At 46.2% G+C, this 20,485-nt stretch overlaps 1 pseudogene; it reads right to left on the reverse strand.

The window, feature by feature from the left end:
• Nucleotides 1-20,485, reverse strand: part of LOC135513392 (AT-rich interactive domain-containing protein 5B-like) — a 142,262-nt pseudogene that overhangs the window by 112,692 nt on the left and 9,085 nt on the right.

A 20,485-nucleotide genomic window follows, 5' to 3' on the forward strand; every position in this document is an offset into this window, starting at 1 on the left:
CCACCAATTGTGCAAGTTCTCCCACTTAAAAAGATGAGAGAGGCCTGTAATTTTCATCATAGGTACACTTCAACTATGAGAGACAAAATGAGAAGAAAAAAATCCAGAAAATCACATTGTCGGATTTTTAATGAATTTATTTGCAAATTATGGTGGAAAATAAGTATTTGGTCAATAACAAAAGTTTATCTCAATACTTTGTTATATACCCTTTGTTGGCAATGACAGAGGTCAACCGTTTTCTGTAAGTCTTCACAAGGTTTTCACACACTGTTGCTGGTATTTTGGCCCATTCCTCCATGCAGATCTCCTCTAGAGCAGTGATGTTTTGGGGCTGTTGCTGGGCAACACGGATTTTCAACTCCCTCCAAAGATTTTCTGTGGGGTTGAGATCTGGAGACTGGATGGCCACTCCAGGACCTTGAAATGCTTCTTACGAAGCCACTCCTTCGCTGCCCGGGCGGTGTGTTTGGGATCATTGTCATGCTGAAAGACCCAGCCACGTTTCATCTTCAATGCCTTTGCTGATGGAAGGAGGTTTTCACTCAAAATCTCACGATACATGGCCTCATTCATTCTTTCCTTTCCACGGATCAGTCGTCCTGGTCCCTTTGCAGAAAAACAGCCCCAAAGCATGATGTTTCCTCCCCATGCTTCACAGTAGGTATGGTGTTCTTTGGATGCAACTCAGCATTCTTTGTCCTCCAAACACGACGAGTTGAGTTTTTACCAAAAGTTCTATTTTGGTTTCATCAGACCATATGACATTCTCCCAATCTTCTTCTGGATCATCCAAATGCTCACTAGCAAACTTCAGACGGGCCTGGACATGTACTGACTTAAGCAGGGGGACACGTCTGGCACTGCAGGATTTGAGTCCCTGGTGGCGTAGTATGTTACTAATGGTAGGCTTTGTTACTTTGGTCCCAGCTCTCTGCAGATCATTCACTAGGTCAAACGGGGTTGTGGTTCTGGGATTTTTGCTCACCGTTCTTGTGATCATTTTGACCCCACTGGGTGAGATCTTGCGTGGAGCCACAGATCGAGTGAGATTATCAGTGGTCTTGTATGTCTTCAATTTCCTAATAATTGCTCCAACAGTTGATTTCTTCAAGCCAAGCTGCTTACCTATTGCAGATTCAGTCTTCCCAGCCTGGTGCAGGTCTACAATTTTGTTTCTGGTGTCCTTTGACAGCTCTTTGGTCTTGTCCATAGTGGAGTTTGGAGTGTGACTGTTTGAGGTTGTGGACAGGTGTCTTTTATACTGATAACAAGTTCAAACAGGTGCCATTAATACAGGTAACGAGTGGAGGACAGAGGAGCCTCTTAAAGAAGAAGTTACAGGTCTGTGAGAGCCAGAAATCTTGCTTGTTTGTTGGTGACCAAATACTTATTTTCCACCATAAATTAATTAATTAATTAATAAAAAATCCTACAATGTGATTTTCTGGATTTTTTTTCTCATTTTGTCTGTCATAGTTGAAGTGTTCCCATGATGAAAATAACAGGCCTCTCTCATCTTTTTAAGTGGGAGAACTTGCACAATTGGTGGCTGAGTAAATACTTTTTTGCCCCACTGTATATGGGGCTTTTTATGGGTTAGGGTGTGATATGAGTGGGCATTCTATGTTGCATGTCTAGTTAGTCTGTTTCTATGTGTTTTGGCCTGATATGGTTCTCAATCAGGGGCAGGTGTTTGTCGTTGTCTCTGATTGGGAACCATATTTAGGTAGCCTGTGTTGTATTGTGGTTCGTGGGTTATTGTCTATGTGAAGTTGCCTGTGTCTGCACTCGTTGGTCATAGCGTCACGTTGTTTTTGTTGCTCTTCGTGTTCGTCCTTCAATAAAAGAAGAGTGTATTCTAATCACGCTGTGCTTTGGTCTTCCCTTTACGACGATCGTGACACTAACAGTGAAATGCTGACTGACAGGCCCTTACCAACAATGCAGAGATATATTTTTTGAAATAGAAAAATAAATACACAATGAATAATGATAACTTGGCTATATACACGGGGTGCCAATACTGAGTTGATGTGCAGGGGTACCAGGTAATAACATGGCTATATACACAGGGTACCAGGTAATAACATGGCTATATACACAGGGTACCAGGTAATAACATGGCTATATACACGGGGTACCAGGTAATAACATGGTTATATACACGGGGTACCAGTACCGAGACGATGTGCAGGGGTACCAGGTAATAACATGGCTATATACACAGGGTACCAGATAATAACATGGTTATATACACAGGGTACCAGTACCTAGACGATGTGCAGGGGTACCAGGTAATAATATGGCTATATACAGGAAGTACCAGGTAATAACATGGCTATATACAGGGGTACCAGGTAATAACATGGCTATATACAGGAAGTACAAGGTAATAACTTGGCTATATACACAGAGTACCAGGTAATAACATGGCTATATACACAGAGTACCAGTACCTAGTCAATGTGCAGGGGTACCAGGTAATAACATGGCTATATACACAGAGTACCAGGTAATAACATGGCTATATACACAGAGTACCAGTACCTAGTCAATGTGCAGGGGTACCAGGTAATACCATGGCTATATACAGGGGGTACCAGGTAATAACATGGCTATATACACGGGGTCAAGACGATGTGCAGGGATACCAGACCTGACCTCATCATACTGCATGCTACAGACCTCTACCTCATCATACTGCATGCTACAGACATGACCACTACTTCATCATACTGCATGCTACAGACCTCTACTTCATCATACTGCATGCTACAGACATGACCTCTACTTCATCATACTGCATGCTACAGACCTCTACTTCATCATACTGCATGCTACAGACATGACCTCTACTTCATATATATCCCATTTAGCAGACGCTTTTGTCCAAAGCGACTTACAAGTCGGCTGGGGCCACTACTTTTACATATGGGTGGTCCCAGCGGGAATCGAACCCACGACGCTTGGCGTTGCAAGCGCCATGCTCTACCGACTGAGCCACACAGGACCCCCATACTTCATCATACTGCATGCTACAGACATGACCTCTACCTCATCATACTGTATGCTACAGACAAGACCTCTACTTCACCATACTGCATGCTACAGACCTCTACTTCATCATACTGCATGCTACAGACATGACCTCTAATTCATCACACTGCATGCTACAGACCTCTACTTCATCATACTGCATGCTACAGACATGACCTCTACTTCATCATACTGCATGCTACAGACATGACCTCTACCTCATCATACTGCATGCTACAGACATGACCTCTACCTCATCATACTGCATGCTACAGACCTCTACCTCATCATACTGCATGCTACAGACCTCTACCTCATCATACTGCATGCTACAGACATGACCTCTACTTCATCATACTGCATGCTACAGACCTCTACTTCATCATACTGCATGCTACAGACATGACATCTACCTCATCATACTGCATGCTACAGACATGACCTCTACTTCATCATACTGCATGCTACAGACCTCTACCTCATCATACTGCATGCTACAGACCTCTACTTCATCATACTGCATGCTACAGACATGACATCTACCTCATCATACTGCATGCTACAGACATGACCTCTACTTCATCATACTGCATGCTACAGACCTCTACCTCATCATACTGCATGCTACAGACATGACCTCTACTTCATCATACTGCATGCTACAGACCTCTAGTTCATCATACTGCATGATACAGACATGACCTCTAGTTCATCATACTGCATGCTACAGACCTCTACTTCATCATACTGCATGCTACAGACATGACATCTACCTCATCATACTGCATGCTGCAGACATGACCTCTACTTCATCATACTGCATGCTACAGACCTCTACCTCATCATACTGCATGCTACAGACCTCTACCTCATCATACTGCATGCTACAGACATGACCTCTACCTCATCATACTGCATGCTACAGACATGACCTCTACTTCATCATACTGCATGCTACAGACCTCTACCTCATCATACTGCATGCTACAGACATGACCTCTACTTCATCATACTGCATGCTACAGACCTCTTCCTCATCATACTGCATGATACAGACATGACCTCTAGTTCATCATACTGCATGCTACAGACATGACATCTACCTCATCATACTGCATGCTACAGACATGACCTCTACTTCATCATACTGCATGCTACAGACATGACCTCTACCTCATCATACTGCATGCTACAGACATGACCTCTACTTCATCATACTGCATGCTACAGACATGACCTCTACTTCATCATACTGCATGCTACAGACCTCTACCTCATCATACTGCATGCTACAGACATGACATCTACCTCATCATACTGCATGCTACAGACCTACCTCATCATACTGCATGCTACAGACATGACCTCTACTTCATCATACTGCATGCTACAGACATGACCTCTACCTCATCATACTGCATGCTACAGACATGACCTCTACCTCATCATACTGCATGCTACAGACCTCTACCTCATCATACTGCATGCTACAGACCTCTACCTCATCATACTGCATGCTACAGACCTCTACCTCATCATACTGCATGCTACAGACCTCTACCTCATCATACTGCATGCTACAGACCTCTACCTCATCATACTGCATGCTACAGACCTCTACCTCATCATACTGCATGCTACAGACATGACCTCTACCTCATCATACTGCATGCTACAGCAGACCTCTACCTCATCATACTGCATGCTACAGACCTCTACCTCATCATACTGCATGCTACAGACCTCTACCTCATCATACTGCATGCTACAGACATGACCTCTACTTCATCATACTGCATGCTACAGACCTCTTCCTCATCATACTGCATGATACAGACATGACCTCTAGTTCATCATACTGCATGCTACAGACATGACATCTACCTCATCATACTGCATGCTACAGACATGACCTCTACTTCATCATACTGCATGCTACAGACATGACCTCTACCTCATCATACTGCATGCTACAGACATGACCTCTACCTCATCATACTGCATGCTACAGACATGACCTCTACTTCAACATACTGCATGCTACAGACCTCTAGCTCATCCGACTGCATGCTACAGACCTCTACCTCATCATACTGCATGCTACAGACATGACCTCTACTTCATCATACTGCATGCTACAGACATGACCTCTACCTCATCATACTGCATGCTACAGACATGACCTCTACTTCATCATACTGCATGCTACAGACATGACCTCTAGTTCATCATACTGCATGCTACAGACATGACCTCTACCTCATCATACTGCATGCTACAGACATGACCTCTACTTCATCATACTGCATGCTACAGACATGACCTCTACTTCATCATACTGCATGCTACAGACATGACCTCTACTTCATCATACTGCATGCTACAGACATGACCTCTACTTCATCATACTGCATGCTACAGACCTCTACCTCATCGTACTGCATGCTACAGACCTCTACCTCATCATACTGCATGCTACAGACATGACCTCTACTTCATCATACTGCATGCTACAGACCTCTTCCTCATCATACTGCATGATACAGACATGACCTCTAGTTCATCATACTGCATGCTAGACATGACATCTACCTCATCATACTGCATGCTACAGACATGACCTCTACTTCATCATACTGCATGCTACAGACATGACCTCTACTTCATCATACTGCATGCTACAGACCTCTACCTCATCATACTGCATGCTACAGACATGACATCTACCTCATCATACTGCATGCTACAGACCTCCATCATACTGCATGCTACAGACATGACCTCTACTTCATCATACTGCATGCTCAGACATGACCTCTACCTCATCATACTGCACGCTACAGACATGACCTCTACTCATCATACTGCATGCTACAGACCTCTACCTCATCATACTGCATGCTACAGACCTCTACCTCATCATACTGCATGCTACAGACCTCTACCTCATCATACTGCATGCTACAGACCTCTACCTCATCATACTGCATGCTACAGACCTCTACCTCATCATACTGCATGCTACAGACCTCTACCTCATCATACTGCATGCTACAGACATGACCTCTACCTCATCATACTGCATGCTACAGACCTCTACCTCATCATACTGCATGCTACAGACATGACCTCTACCTCATCATACTGCATGCTACAGACATGACCTCTACTCATCATACTGCATGCTACAGACCTCTACCTCATCATACTGCATGCTACAGACCTCTACCTCATCATACTGCATGCTACAGACCTCTACCTCATCATACTGCATGCTACAGACATGACCTCTACTTCATCATACTGCATGCTACAGACCTCTTCCTCATCATACTGCATGATACAGACATGACCTCTAGTTCATCATACTGCATGCTACAGACATGACATCTACCTCATCATACTGCATGCTACAGACATGACCTCTACTTCATCATACTGCATGCTACAGACATGACCTCTACTTCATCATACTGCATGCTACAGACATGACCTCTACTTCATCATACTGCATGCTACAGACATGACCTCTACTTCATCATACTGCATGCTACAGACCTCTACCTCATCATACTGCATGCTACAGACATGACCTCTACCTCATCATACTGCATGCTACAGACCTCTACCTCATCATACTGCATGCTACAGACATGACCTCTACCTCATCATACTGCATGCTACAGACATGACCTCTACCTCATCCTACTGCATGCTACAGACATGACCTCTACCTCATCATACTGCATGCTACAGACCTCTACCTCATCATACTGCATGCACAGACATGACCTCTACTTCATCGTACTGCATTCTACAGACCTCTACTTCATCTACTGCATGCTACAGACCTCTACCTCATCATATTTCATGCTACAGACATGAACAGCTGAGATGTAAGAGCGTAAAGTCTGAGAGAAAGAGAAAGGCCAGTGTTACCTAGTTGAGTCGTGTCCTTTAAAACGTCTTTGAAGTTGAGGCCGCTGTTGAGTGTTGACTCTCTGCACCGGTGGAGGACAGGGGTGTCTCTCTGTCCATTCTTCTCCAGCTCTTGGAGCACCTCACTGGGCTTTAGAGGTGCAGCCTTCAGGCCCCTGCTCCAGCCTGAAGAGTCCCATACAGTCCATCTGACCAGGTCCTGTAACTTCACCACCACCTTCTCAGACACAGCCAGGACCTCATCCTGCAGACAGGGGGAGATAATATAATGGAATATCATATCATATAACAAAGTAGTTTAAACATGAGACAATTTAGGAGGGGGAATATTAAACAACAGCACCATCACACAGAGAGAGAGGATGTCTTCCTGAGTCAGACCAGCACCATCACAGAGAGAGAGGTGTCTTCCTGAGTCAGGCCAGCACCATCACAGAGAGAGAGAGGATGTCTTCCTGAGTCAGACCAGCTCCATCACAGAGAGAGAGAGGATGTCTTCCTGAGTCAGACCAGCTCCATCACAGAGAGAGAGGATGTCTTCCTGAGTCAGACCAGCTCCATCACAGAGAGAGAGGATGTCTTCCTGAGCCAGACCAGCTCCATCACAGAGAGAGAGCTTGTCTTCCTGAGCCAGACCAGCTCCATCACAGAGAGAGAGCTTGTCTTCCTGAGCCAGACCAGCTCCATCACAGAGAGAGAGATGTCTTCCTGAGTCAGACCAGCTCCATCACAGAGAGAGAGGATGTCTTCCTGAGCCAGACCAGCTCCATCACAGAGAGAGAGGATGTCTTCCTGAGCCAGACCAGCTCCATCACAGAGAGAGAGGATGTCTTCCTGAGTCAGACCAGCTCCATCACAGAGAGAGAGAGAGGATGTCTTCCTGAGTCAGACCAGCTCCATCACAGAGAGAGAGGATGTCTTCCTGAGTCAGACCAGCTCCATCACAGAGAGAGAGGATGTCTTCCTGAGTCAGACCAGCTCCATCACAGAGAGAGGATGTCTTCCTGAGTCAGACCAGCTCCATCACAGAGAGAGGATGTCTTCCTGAGTCAGACCAGCTCCATCACAGAGAGAGAGGATGTCTTCCTGAGTCAGACCAGCTCCATCACAGAGAGAGAGATGTCTTCCTGAGTCAGACCAGCTCCATCACAGAGAGAGAGGATGTCTTCCTGAGTCAGACCAGCTCCATCACAGAGAGAGGATGTCTTCCTGAGTCAGACCAGCTCCATCACAGAGAGAGGATGTCTTCCTGAGTCAGACCAGCTCCATCACAGAGAGAGAGATGTCTTCCTGAGTCAGACCAGCTCCATCACAGAGAGAGAGGATGTCTTCCTGAGTCAGACCAGCTCCATCACAGAGAGAGATGTCTTCCTGAGTCAGACCAGCTCCATCACAGAGAGAGAGGATGTCTTCCTGAGTCAGACCAGCTCCATCACAGAGAGAGGATGTCTTCCTGAGTCAGACCAGCTCCATCACAGAGAGAGGATGTCTTCCTGAGTCAGACCAGCTCCATCACAGAGAGAGAGAGCTTGTCTTCCTGAGTCAGACCAGCTCCATCACAGAGAGAGAGGATGTCTTCCTGAGTCAGACCAGCTCCATCACACAGAGAGAGAGGGATGTCTTCCTGAGTCAGACCAGCTCCATCACAGAGAGAGAGGATGTCTTCCTGAGTCAGACCAGCTCCATCACACAGAGAGAGAGAGGATGTCTTCCTGAGCCAGACCAGCTCCATCACAGAGAGAGAGGATGTCTTCCTGAGTCAGACCAGCTCCATCACAGAGAGAGAGAGAGGATGTCTTCCTGAGTCAGACCAGCTCCATCACACAGAGAGAGAGAGGATGTCTTCCTGAGTCAGACCAGCTCCATCACAGAGAGAGAGGATGTCTTCCTGAGTCAGACCAGCTCCATCACAGAGAGAGAGGATGTCTTCCTGAGTCAGACCAGCTCCATCACAGAGAGAGAGGATGTCTTCCTGAGCCAGACCAGCTCCATCACAGAGAGAGAGATGTCTTCCTGAGTCAGACCAGCTCCATCACAGAGAGAGGATGTCTTCCTGAGTCAGACCAGCTCCATCACAGAGAGAGAGGATGTCTTCCTGAGTCAGACCAGCTCCATCACAGAGAGAGAGGATGTCTTCCTGAGTCAGACCAGCTCCATCACAGAGAGAGAGATGTCTTCCTGAGTCAGACCAGCTCCATCACAGAGAGAGGATGTCTTCCTGAGTCAGACCAGCTCCATCACAGAGAGAGAGGATGTCTTCCTGAGTCAGACCAGCTCCATCACAGAGAGAGAGGATGTCTTCCTGAGTCAGACCAGCTCCATCACAGAGAGAGAGATGTCTTCCTGAGTCAGACCAGCTCCATCACAGAGAGAGAGCTGTCTTCCTGAGTCAGACCAGCTCCATCACAGAGAGAGAGATGTCTTCCTGAGTCAGACCAGCTCCATCACAGAGAGAGAGGATGTCTTCCTGAGTCAGACCAGCTCCATCACAGAGAGAGGATGTCTTCCTGAGACCAGCTCCAGACCAGCTCCATCACAGAGAGAGAGGATGTCTTCCTGAGTCAGACCAGCTCCATCACAGAGAGAGAGGATGTCTTCCTGAGTCAGACCAGCTCCATCACAGAGAGAGAGGATGTCTTCCTGAGTCAGACCAGCTCCATCACAGAGAGAGGATGTCTTCCTGAGTCAGACCAGCTCCATCACAGAGAGAGAGGATGTCTTCCTGAGTCAGACCAGCTCCATCACAGAGAGAGAGGATGTCTTCCTGAGTCAGACCAGCTCCATCACAGAGAGAGCTCCATCAGAGAGATGTCTTCCTGAGTCAGACCAGCTCCATCACAGAGAGAGGATGTCTTCCTGAGTCAGACCAGCTCCATCACAGAGAGAGAGGATGTCTTCCTGAGTCAGACCAGCTCCATCACAGAGAGAGAGATGTCTTCCTGAGTCAGACCAGCTCCATCACAGAGAGAGGATGTCTTCCTGAGTCAGACCAGCTCCATCACAGAGAGAGAGAGGATGTCTTCCTGAGTCAGACCAGCTCCATCACAGAGAGAGGATGTCTTCCTGAGTCAGACCAGCTCCATCACAGAGAGGATGTCTTCCTGAGTCAGACCAGCTCCATCACAGAGAGAGAGGATGTCTTCCTGAGTCAGACCAGCTCCATCACAGAGAGAGAGGATGTCTTCCTGAGTCAGACCAGCTCCATCACAGAGAGAGAGGATGTCTTCCTGAGTCAGACCAGCTCCATCACAGAGAGAGAGGATGTCTTCCTGAGTCAGACCAGCTCCATCACACAGAGAGAGAGAGGATGTCTTCCTGAGCCAGACCAGCTCCATCACAGAGAGAGAGATGTCTTCCTGAGTCAGACCAGCTCCATCACAGAGAGAGAGGATGTCTTCCTGAGTCAGACCAGCTCCATCACAGAGAGAGGATGTCTTCCTGAGTCAGACCAGCTCCATCACAGAGAGAGAGCGAGGATGTCTTCCTGAGTCAGACCAGCTCCATCACAGAGAGAGAGATATCTTCCTGAGCCAGACCAGCTCCATCACAGAGAGAGAGAGGATGTCTTCCTGAGTCAGACCAGCTCCATCACAGAGAGAGAGAGGATGTCTTCCTGAGTCAGACCAGCTCCATCACAGAGAGAGGATGTCTTCCTGAGTCAGACCAGCTCCATCACAGAGAGAGAGAGATGTCTTCCTGAGTCAGACCAGCTCCATCACAGAGAGAGAGGATGTCTTCCTGAGTCAGACCAGCTCCATCACAGAGAGAGAGATGTCTTCCTGAGTCAGACCAGCTCCATCACAGAGAGAGAGATGTCTTCCTGAGTCAGACCAGCTCCATCACACAGAGAGAGAGGATGTCTTCCTGAGCCAGACCAGCTCCATCACAGAGAGAGAGAGATGTCTTCCTGAGTCAGACCAGCTCCATCACAGAGAGAGAGGATGTCTTCCAGAGTCAGACCAGCTCCATCACAGAGAGAGATGTCTTCCTGAGTCAGACCAGCTCCATCACAGAGAGAGAGAGGATGTCTTCCTGAGTCAGACCAGCTCCATCACAGAGAGAGGATGTCTTCCTGAGTCAGACCAGCTCCATCACAGAGAGAGAGGATGTCTTCCTGAGTCAGACCAGCTCCATCACAGAGAGAGGATGTCTTCCTGAGTCAGACCAGCTCCATCACAGAGAGAGAGGATGTCTTCCTGAGTCAGACCAGCTCCATCACAGAGAGAGAGAGGATGTCTTCCTGAGTCAGACCAGCTCCATCACAGAGAGAGAGGATGTCTTCCTGAGTCAGACCAGCTCCATCACAGAGAGAGAGAGGATGTCTTCCTGAGTCAGACCAGCTCCATCACAGAGAGAGATGTCTTCCTGAGTCAGACCAGCTCCATCACAGATGTCTTCCTGAGTCAGACCAGCTCCATCACAGAGAGAGAGGATGTCTTCCTGAGTCAGACCAGCTCCATCACAGAGAGAGAGGATGTCTTCCTGAGTCAGACCAGCTCCATCACAGAGAGAGAGAGAGGATGTCTTCCTGAGTCAGACCAGCTCCATCACAGAGAGAGAGGATGTCTTCCTGAGTCAGACCAGCTCCATCACAGAGAGAGAGAGGATGTCTTCCTGAGTCAGACCAGCTCCATCACAGAGAGAGAGGATGTCTTCCTGAGTCAGACCAGCACCATCACAGAGAGGATGTCTTCCTGAGCCAGACCAGCTCCATCACAGAGAGAGAGGATGTCTTCCTGAGTCAGACCAGCTCCATCACAGAGAGAGAGAGATGTCTTCCTGAGTCAGACCAGCTCCATCACAGAGAGATGTCTTCCTGAGTCAGACCAGCTCCATCACAGAGGATGTCTTCCTGAGTCAGACCAGCTCCATCACAGAGAGAGAGAGGATGTCTTCCTGAGTCAGACCAGCTCCATCACAGAGAGAGAGGATGTCTTCCTGAGTCAGACCAGCTCCATCACTGAGAGAATCATGTCTTCCTGAGTCAGACCAGCTCCATCACAGAGAGAGAGGATGTCTTCCTGAGTCAGACCAGCTCCATCACAGAGAGAGGATGTCTTCCTGAGTCAGACCAGCTCCATCACATAGAGCTGTCTTCCTGAGTCAGACCAGCTCCATCACAGAGAAGAGAGGATGTCTTCCTGAGTCAGACCAGCTCCATCACAGAGAGAGAGGATGTCTTCCTGAGTCAGACCAGCTCCATCACAGAGAGGATGTCTTCCTGAGTCAGACCAGCTCCATCACAGAGAGAGAGAGGATGTCTTCCTGAGTCAGACCAGCTCCATCACAGAATGTCTTCCTGATCAGACCAGCTCCATCACAGAGAGAGAGGATGTCTTCCTGAGTCAGACCAGCTCCATCACAGAGAGAGAGAGGATGTCTTCCTGAGTCAGACCAGCTCCATCACAGAGAGAGAGATGTCTTCCTGAGTCAGACCAGCTCCATCACAGAGAGACTTCAGATGTCTTCCTGAGTCAGACCAGCTCCATCACAGAGAGAGAGGATGTCTTCCTGAGTCAGACCAGCTCCATCACAGAGAGAGAGAGAGAGGATGTCTTCCTGAGCCAGACCAGCTCCATCACACACAGAGAGAGAGGATGTCTTCCTGAGTCAGACCAGCTCCATCACAGAGAGAGAGAGGATGTCTTCCAGAGTCAGACCAGCTCCATCACAGAGAGAGAGGATGTCTTCCTGAGTCAGACCAGCTCCATCACAGAGAGAGAGAGGATGTCTTCCTGAGTCAGACCAGCACCATCACAGAGAGAGAGATATCTTCCTGAGCCAGACCAGCTCCATCACAGAGAGAGAGTGTCTTCCTGATCAGACCAGCTCCATCACAGAGAGAGAGGATGTCTTCCTGAGTCAGACCAGCTCCATCACAGAGAGAGATGTCTTCCTGAGTCAGACCAGCTCCATCACAGAGAGAGAGATGTCTTCCTGAGTCAGACCAGCTCCATCACAGAGAAGAGGATGTCTCTGACTACCAGCTCCATCACAGAGAGAGGATGTCTTCCTGACAGACCAGCTCCATCACAGAGAGAGAGGATGTCTTCCTGAGTCAGACCAGCTCCATCACAGAGAGAGAGAGGATGTCTTCCTGAGTCAGACCAGCTCCATCACAGAGAGAGAAGGATGTCTTCCTGAGCCAGACCAGCTCCATCACACACAGAAGAGGAGGATGTCTTCCTGAGTCAGACCAGCTCCATCACAGAGAGAGTCTTCTGACTAGAGCTCCATCACAGAAGAACTTCCTGAGTCAGACCAGCTCCATCACAGAGAGAGAGGATGTCTTCCTGAGTCAGACCAGCACCATCACAGAGAGAGAGGAGTCTTCCAGAGCTACCAGCTCCATCACAGAGAGAGAGAGGATGTCTTCCTGAGTCAGACCAGCTCCATCACAGAGAGAGGATGTCTTCCTGAGTATAGACCAGCTCCATCACAGAACAGAGACTATGTCTTCCTGAGTCAGTACAGCTCCATCACAGACTTCCTAGACCAGCTCCATCACAGAGAGAGAGATGTCTTCCTGAGTCAGACCAGCTCCATCACAGAGAAGAGTTCTGAGTCAGACCAGCTCCATCACAGAGAGAGGATGTCTATAAGTCAACCAGCTCCATCACAGTCCTCTGTCTTCCTGAGTAGTCCAGCTCCATCATAGAGAGAGAGATGTCTTCCTGAGTCAGACCAGCTCCATCACAGAGAGAGAGGATCTTCCTGATCAGACCAGCTCCATACAGAGAGAGAGGATGTCTTCCTATAGACCAGCTCCATCATAGAGTAACAGTTCTGACTATAGCTCCATCACACAGAGAGAGAGATGTCTTCCTGAGCCAGACCAGCTCCATCACACACAGATAAGAAGGAGTCTTCTGAGTCAGACCCACCATCACAGAGAGAGAGGATATCTTCCTGAGCCAGACCAGCTCCATCACAGAGAGAAGAGGAGTTCCTGAGTCAGACCAGCTCCATCACAGAGAGAGGATGTCTTCCTAGTCCCCAGCTATCACAGAACATGTTTCCTGAGTCAGACCAGCTCCATCACATAAGAGAGGATGTCTTCCTGAGTCAGACCAGCTCCATCACAGAGAGAGAGGATGTCTTCCTGAGTCAGACCAGCTCCATCACAGAGAGAGGATGTCTTCCTATCAGACCTCCATCACAGATAAGAACAGGATGTCTTCCTGAGTCAGACCAGCTCCATCACAGAGTAACAGTGTCTTCCTGATCAGACCAGCTCCATCACACAGAGAGAGAGTGTCTTCCTGAGCCAGACCAGCTCCATCACAAGAGAACAGGATGTCTTCCTGAGTCAGACCAGCTCTATCACAGAGACTTCCAGAGTCAGACCAGCTCCATCACAGATAGGAGAGTGTCTTCCTGAGTCAGACCAGCTCCATCACAGAGAGAACAGTTCTGACTGATAGACCAGCACCATCACAGAGAGAGGATATCTTCCTGAGTCAGACCAGCTCCATCACAGAGAGAGTAACATGTCTTCCTGAGTCAGACCAGCACCATCAAGTAACAGTATCTTCCTGAGCCAGACCAGCTCCATCACAGAGAGAGAGAGGATGTCTTCCTGAGTCAGACCAGCTCCATCACAGAGAGAGAGAGGATGTCTTCCTGAGTCAGACCAGCTCCATCACAGAGAGAGGATGTCTTCCTGAGTCAGACCAGCTCCATCACAGAGAGAGAGGAGTTCTGACTATAGTCCAGCTCCATCACATAAGAGAGTGTCTGACTGAGTCAGACCAGCTCCATCACAGAGTGAGACAGTTCTGACTGATCAGACCAGCTCCATCACAGAGAGAAGAGGATGTCTTCCTGAGTCAGACCAGCTCCATCACAGTAATGTCTTCCTGAGTCAGACCAGCTCCATCACATTATAGAGAGTAACAGTTCTGACTATAGTCCATCCACATAAGAACAGTTCTGACTATAGTCCCAGCTCCATCATAGAGAAGGAGTGTCTTCCTGACTCAGACCAGCTCCATCACAGAGAACAGTTCTGACTATAGTCCAGCTATTATAAGTAAGAGAGGATGTCTGACTAGTAGTCCTCTACCATACAGTAACAGTTCTGACTATACCAGTCCATCACAGATAAGAACAGTCTTCTGAGTAGACCAGTCCATCACATAAGTAACAGTTCTGACTATAGTCCTCCATCACTATAAGTAACAGTTCTGACTATAGTCCAGCTCCATCATAAGTAACAGTTCTGACTATAGTCCTCTACCATAAGTAGACAGTTCTGACTATAGTCCTCACAGATAAGTAACAGTTCTGACTACAGTCCTCTACATAAGTAACAGTTCTGACTACAGTCCTCTCCATCATAAGTGACAGTTCTGACTATAGTCCATCACATTATAAGTAACAGTTCTGACTAGTCCTCTACAGAGAGAGATGTATAAGTAACAGTTCTCTTAGACCATCACAGAGAGAGGATATTATAAGTTCAAAGTTTGAAGACATTTAGAAATGTCCTTTATTATAGGCACAGTTCTGACTATAGTCCTCTATTATAAGAATAATATTGCTCCATCTTCCATTACTATAGACTATAGTCCTCTCCTTATAAGTAACAGTTCTGACTATAGTCCTCTATATAAGTAACAGTTCTGACTATAGTCCTTCCATTACTATAGAACCATTCTGACTATAGTCCTCTATCATACTATAGAATCAGTTCTGACTATAGTCCATCTATCTATAAGAACAGTTCTGACTATAGTCCTCTATTATAAGTAACAGTTCTGACTATAGTCCTCTTTTTCCATGATCTATAAGTAATCTAGTACTTGTCCTCTATTATTGTGTTATTATCCATTTTTCATGTTCTAATATCTATAAGAATGTTCCTATTCACAGTTCTGACTATAGTCCTCTATTATAAAAATTTGTTCTGACTATAGTCCTCTAGAATTATAAGTAAGCAGTTCTGACTATAGTCCTCTATTATAAGTAACAGTTCTGACTATAGTCCTCTATATAAGTAAGTTCTGACTATAGTCCTCTATTATAAGTAACAGTTCTGACTATAGTCCTCTATTATAAGTAACAGTTCTGACTATAGTCCTCTCCTATAAGTAACAGTTCTGACTATAGTCCTCTACTATAAGTAACAGTTCTGACTATAGTCCTCTATTATATAAGTAACAGTTCTGACTATAGTCCTCTATTATAAGTAACAGTTCTGACTACAGTCCTCTCCTATAAGTAACAGTTCTGACTACAGTCCTCTCCTTATAAGTAACAGTTCTGACTACAGTCCTCTATTATAAGTAACAGTTCTGACTATAGTCCTCTACTATAAGTAACAGTTCTGACTATAGTCCTCTATTATAAGTAACAGTTCTGACTATAGTCCTCTATTATAAGTAACAGTTCTGACTATAGTCCTCTCCTATAAGTAACAGTTCTGACTATAGTCCTCTATTACTATAGTCCTCTCCTATAAGTAACAGTTCTGACTATAGTCCTCTATTATAAGTAACAGTTCTGACTATAGTCCTCTATTATAAGTAACAGTTCTGACTATAGTCCTCTACTATAAGTAACAGTTCTGACTATAGTCCTCTACTATAAGTAACAGTTCTGACTATAGTCCTCTATTATAAGTAACAGTTCTGACTATAGTCCTCTATTATAAGTAACAGTTCTGACTATAGTCCTCTACAGTTCTGACTATAGTAATAAGTAACAGTTCTGACTATAGTCCTCTATTATAAGTAACAGTTCTGACTATAGTCCTCTATTATAGTACTATAGTCCTCTAGTTCTGACTATAATCAGTCCTCTATTATAAGTAACAGTTCTGACTATAGTCCTCCTATAAGTAACAGTTCTGACTATAGTCCTCTATTATAAGTAACAGTTCTGACTAAAGTCCTCTATTATAAGTAATGTTCTGACTATAGTCCTCTACTATAAGTAACAGTTCTGACTATAGTCCTCTATTATAAGTAACAGTTCTGACTATAGTCCTCTATTATAAGTAACAGTTCTGACTATAGTCCTCTTCCAAGTAACAGCTACTATAGTCCTAACAGCTGACTCTGACTTAGTCCTTCCTATAATAAGTAACAGTTCTGACTATAGAATCTATTATAAGTAACAGTTCTGACTATAGTCCTCTACTATAAGTAACAGTTCTGACTATAGTCCTCTACTATAAGTAACAGTTCTGACTATTCCTCTATTATAAGTTCAGTTCTGACTATAGTCCTCTCCCTATAAAACAGTTCTGACTATAGTCCTCTATTATAAGTAACAGAGACTATAGTCCTCTAGTAACAGTTCTGACTATAGTCCTCTACATAAGTAAGAGTTCTGACTATAGTCCTCTATTCTGACTAAGTCCTCTAACAGTTCTGACTATAGTCCTCTACTATAAGTAACAGTTCTGACTATAGTCCTCTACTATAAGTAACAGTTCTGACTATAGTCCTCTTATTATAAGTAACAGTTCTGACTATAGTCCTCTCCTAGAACAGTTCTGACTATAGTCCTCTACTATAAGTAACAGTTCTGACTATAGTCCTCTATTATAAGTAACAGTTCTGACTATAGTCCTCTATTATAAGTAACAGTTCTGACTATAGTCCTCTATTATAAGTAACAGTTCTGACTACAGTCCTCTATTATAAGTAACAGTTCTGACTATAGTCCTCTATTATAAGTAACAGTTCTGACTATAGTCCTCTCCCTATAAGTAACAGTTCTGACTATAGTCCTCTATTATAAGTAACAGTTCTGACTATAGTCCTCTATTATAAGTAACAGTTCTGACTATAGTCCTCTCCTATAAGTAACAGTTCTGACTATAGTCCTCTATTATAAGAACAGTTCTGACTATAGTCCTCTATTATAAGTAACTAGTTCTGACTATAGTCCTCTATTATAAGTAACAGTTCTGACTATAGTCCTCTCCTATAAGTAACAGTTCTGACTATAGTCCTCTATTATAAGTAACAGTTCTGACTACAGTCCTCTACTATAAGTAACAGAGTCCTGGGGGATATGTAACAGTTCTGACTATAGTCCTCTACTATAAGGGAGTTCTGACTATAGTCCTCTACAATAAGTAACAGTTCTGAGATGGGGAGAGAGAGAGAGTTCTGACTATAGTCCTCTACTATGTTCTGACTATAGTCCTCTATTATAAGTAAGAGACTATAGTCCTCTATTATAGAGAGATGGGACTATAGTCCTTCTAGAGACAAGTTCTGACTATAGTCCTCAGATAGAGTAACAGTTCTGACTATAGCCTCTCCTATAAGTAACAGTTCTTGGAGCTATAGAGATAAGTAACAGGGGGACTATAGTCCTTCCTAGAGAGGGAGGGGGAGCCTCTGAGAGAGAGAGGGAGGGGGAGCGATAAGTAACAGTTCTGACTATAGTCCTCTATTATAAGGTTCTGACTACAGTCCTCTCCTATAAGTAACAGTTCTGACTCATAGCCTCTCCTATAAGTAACAGACCATAGTCCTCTACTATAAGTAACAGTTCTGACTATAGTCCTCTCCTATAAGTAACAGTTCTGACTACAGTCCTCTATTATAAGTAACAGTTCTGACTATAGTCCTCTATTATAAGTAACAGTTCTGGGAGAGTCCTCTATTTATAAGGGGGGTTCTGACTATAGTCCTCTACTATAGAGCGTGGGGGAGAGAGAGAGAGAAGAGAGTTCTGACTATAGTCCTCTAGAGAGAACAGTTCTGACGCATAGTCCTCTACTATAAGTGGCAGATCTGACTATAGTCCTCTACTATAAGAACAGTTCTGACTATAGAGAGAGAGTTCTGAGCAAGAGAGAGAGAGAGAGGGAGATATAGTCCTCTCCTAGAGAGAGAGGGGGGACAGAGAGAGAAGTAACAGTTCTGAGATAGGGAGCTCCTATAGAGAGAGAGATAAGGGGGTTCTGAGCGACTATAAGAACAGACTACAGTCCTCTACTATAAGAACAGAGACCTGCTCCAGCGCTCTGCACAATAATCATTCCAGTGAGAGAGGAGGGGGAGGCAGTTTTCATGAGAGGGAAGGGGGGGGGACATTATTAAACCTAGGGGGGGGAGCAAACTAGAGATTGGGAGATCTGGAGAATATGAGAATAACTCTTCCTCCTGATAGGGACCTTGTGGCTGAAACCCGTTCTGAGAAACAGTCAAAGGGGAGGTTTAAAGAGAGAGTAGAGGGGGACAATTGGAGACACTTCAGGGGGGAGTGAATTCGAGAGAGGGGAGCTGGGGGAGAGAGAGAGAGGGGGGAGCGGAGAGAGAGCGTGGGGGGCGATAGAGAGAGCGAGGGGGTGATAGCGAGAGAGAGGGAGATGGGAGAGGAGAGAGGGAGAGGGCGAAAGAGAGAGAGAGGGGGGGAGCAGAGAGAGAGAGAGGGGGGGCAGAGAGAGAGGGGGGCGGTAGAGAGAGAGAGAGAGGGGGCAGAGAGAGACAGGGGGAGAGGGCAGAGAGAGAGAGAGAGAGGGCAGAGAGAGAGGGGGGAGCAGAGAGAGAGAGAGAGGGCGAGAGAGAGAGGGGGAGGGGCAGAGAGAGAGGGGGAGAGGGCAGAGAGAGGGAGGGGAGAGGGCAGAGAGGGAGGGAGAGGGCAGAAAGAGAGAGGAGAGGAGAGGGAGAGAGAGAGGGAGAGGGCAGAGAGAGGGGGGAGGAGGGCAGGGGGAGAGGGCAGAGAGAGAGAGGGAGGGAGCAGAGAGAGAGGGGGAGAGGGGGAGAGAGAGAGAGAGAGAGGGAGAGAGAGAGAGAGGGGGGGAGGGCAGAGAGAGGGGCGAGAGGGCAGAGAGAGAGAGAGAGGGCAGAGAGAGAGGGGGAGAGGGCAGAGAGAGAGAGAGGGCAGAGAGAGAGGGGGAGAGGGCAGAGAGAGAGGGGGAGAGGGCAGAGAGAGAGGGGGAGAGGGCAGAGAGAGGGGGAGAGGGCAGAGAGAGAGAGAGAGAGAGAGGGAGAGGGCAGAGAGAGCGAAAGGGAGCCCCAGAGCTTTGAGCAGAGCGGTAACAGAGGCTCAAAGTGAAGCAGCAGTAATGTTGAGAAACCCACTAACAGTTTTACACAGAATGTTTCACTCCAGTGCTTCAGGGGTCAGGCCAAGAATTCCCCAAGTCACTGCAGATTTGTCCACCTGCTTGCACGCCTATTGAGTTTTTGACCTGCTAACATGAACAATGTGCTCAGCAGACACAGAGGGAAAGCTTTGCGCAAAGTTAAAAGTTAAATGAACAATAATTGATCAAGTACAAAGCCTGAGTTAATTACATGGCAGGATCTGATAAAACATGACACCACAGCTGAAATGAAGCCTCTATATCGGAAAATACATCTGTCATATTAGGCCGCTGGAAGAATCCAAACTGTTGAGGATCAGACCGCTACTCTGCATGTGGATCTCAGTATGACAAACAACATGGCTGCCTCACATTTGAAGTGTTGATATTCCACATTGCTGATATTGTGATGTATCGTTGTTATTATTAAAAGAAGTCTTCACTTCTCTCCTT

The sequence above is a fragment of the Oncorhynchus masou genome, chromosome 24 (assembly GCF_036934945.1).
Source record: "Oncorhynchus masou masou isolate Uvic2021 chromosome 24, UVic_Omas_1.1, whole genome shotgun sequence".
Lineage (NCBI taxonomy): Eukaryota > Metazoa > Chordata > Actinopteri > Salmoniformes > Salmonidae > Oncorhynchus > Oncorhynchus masou.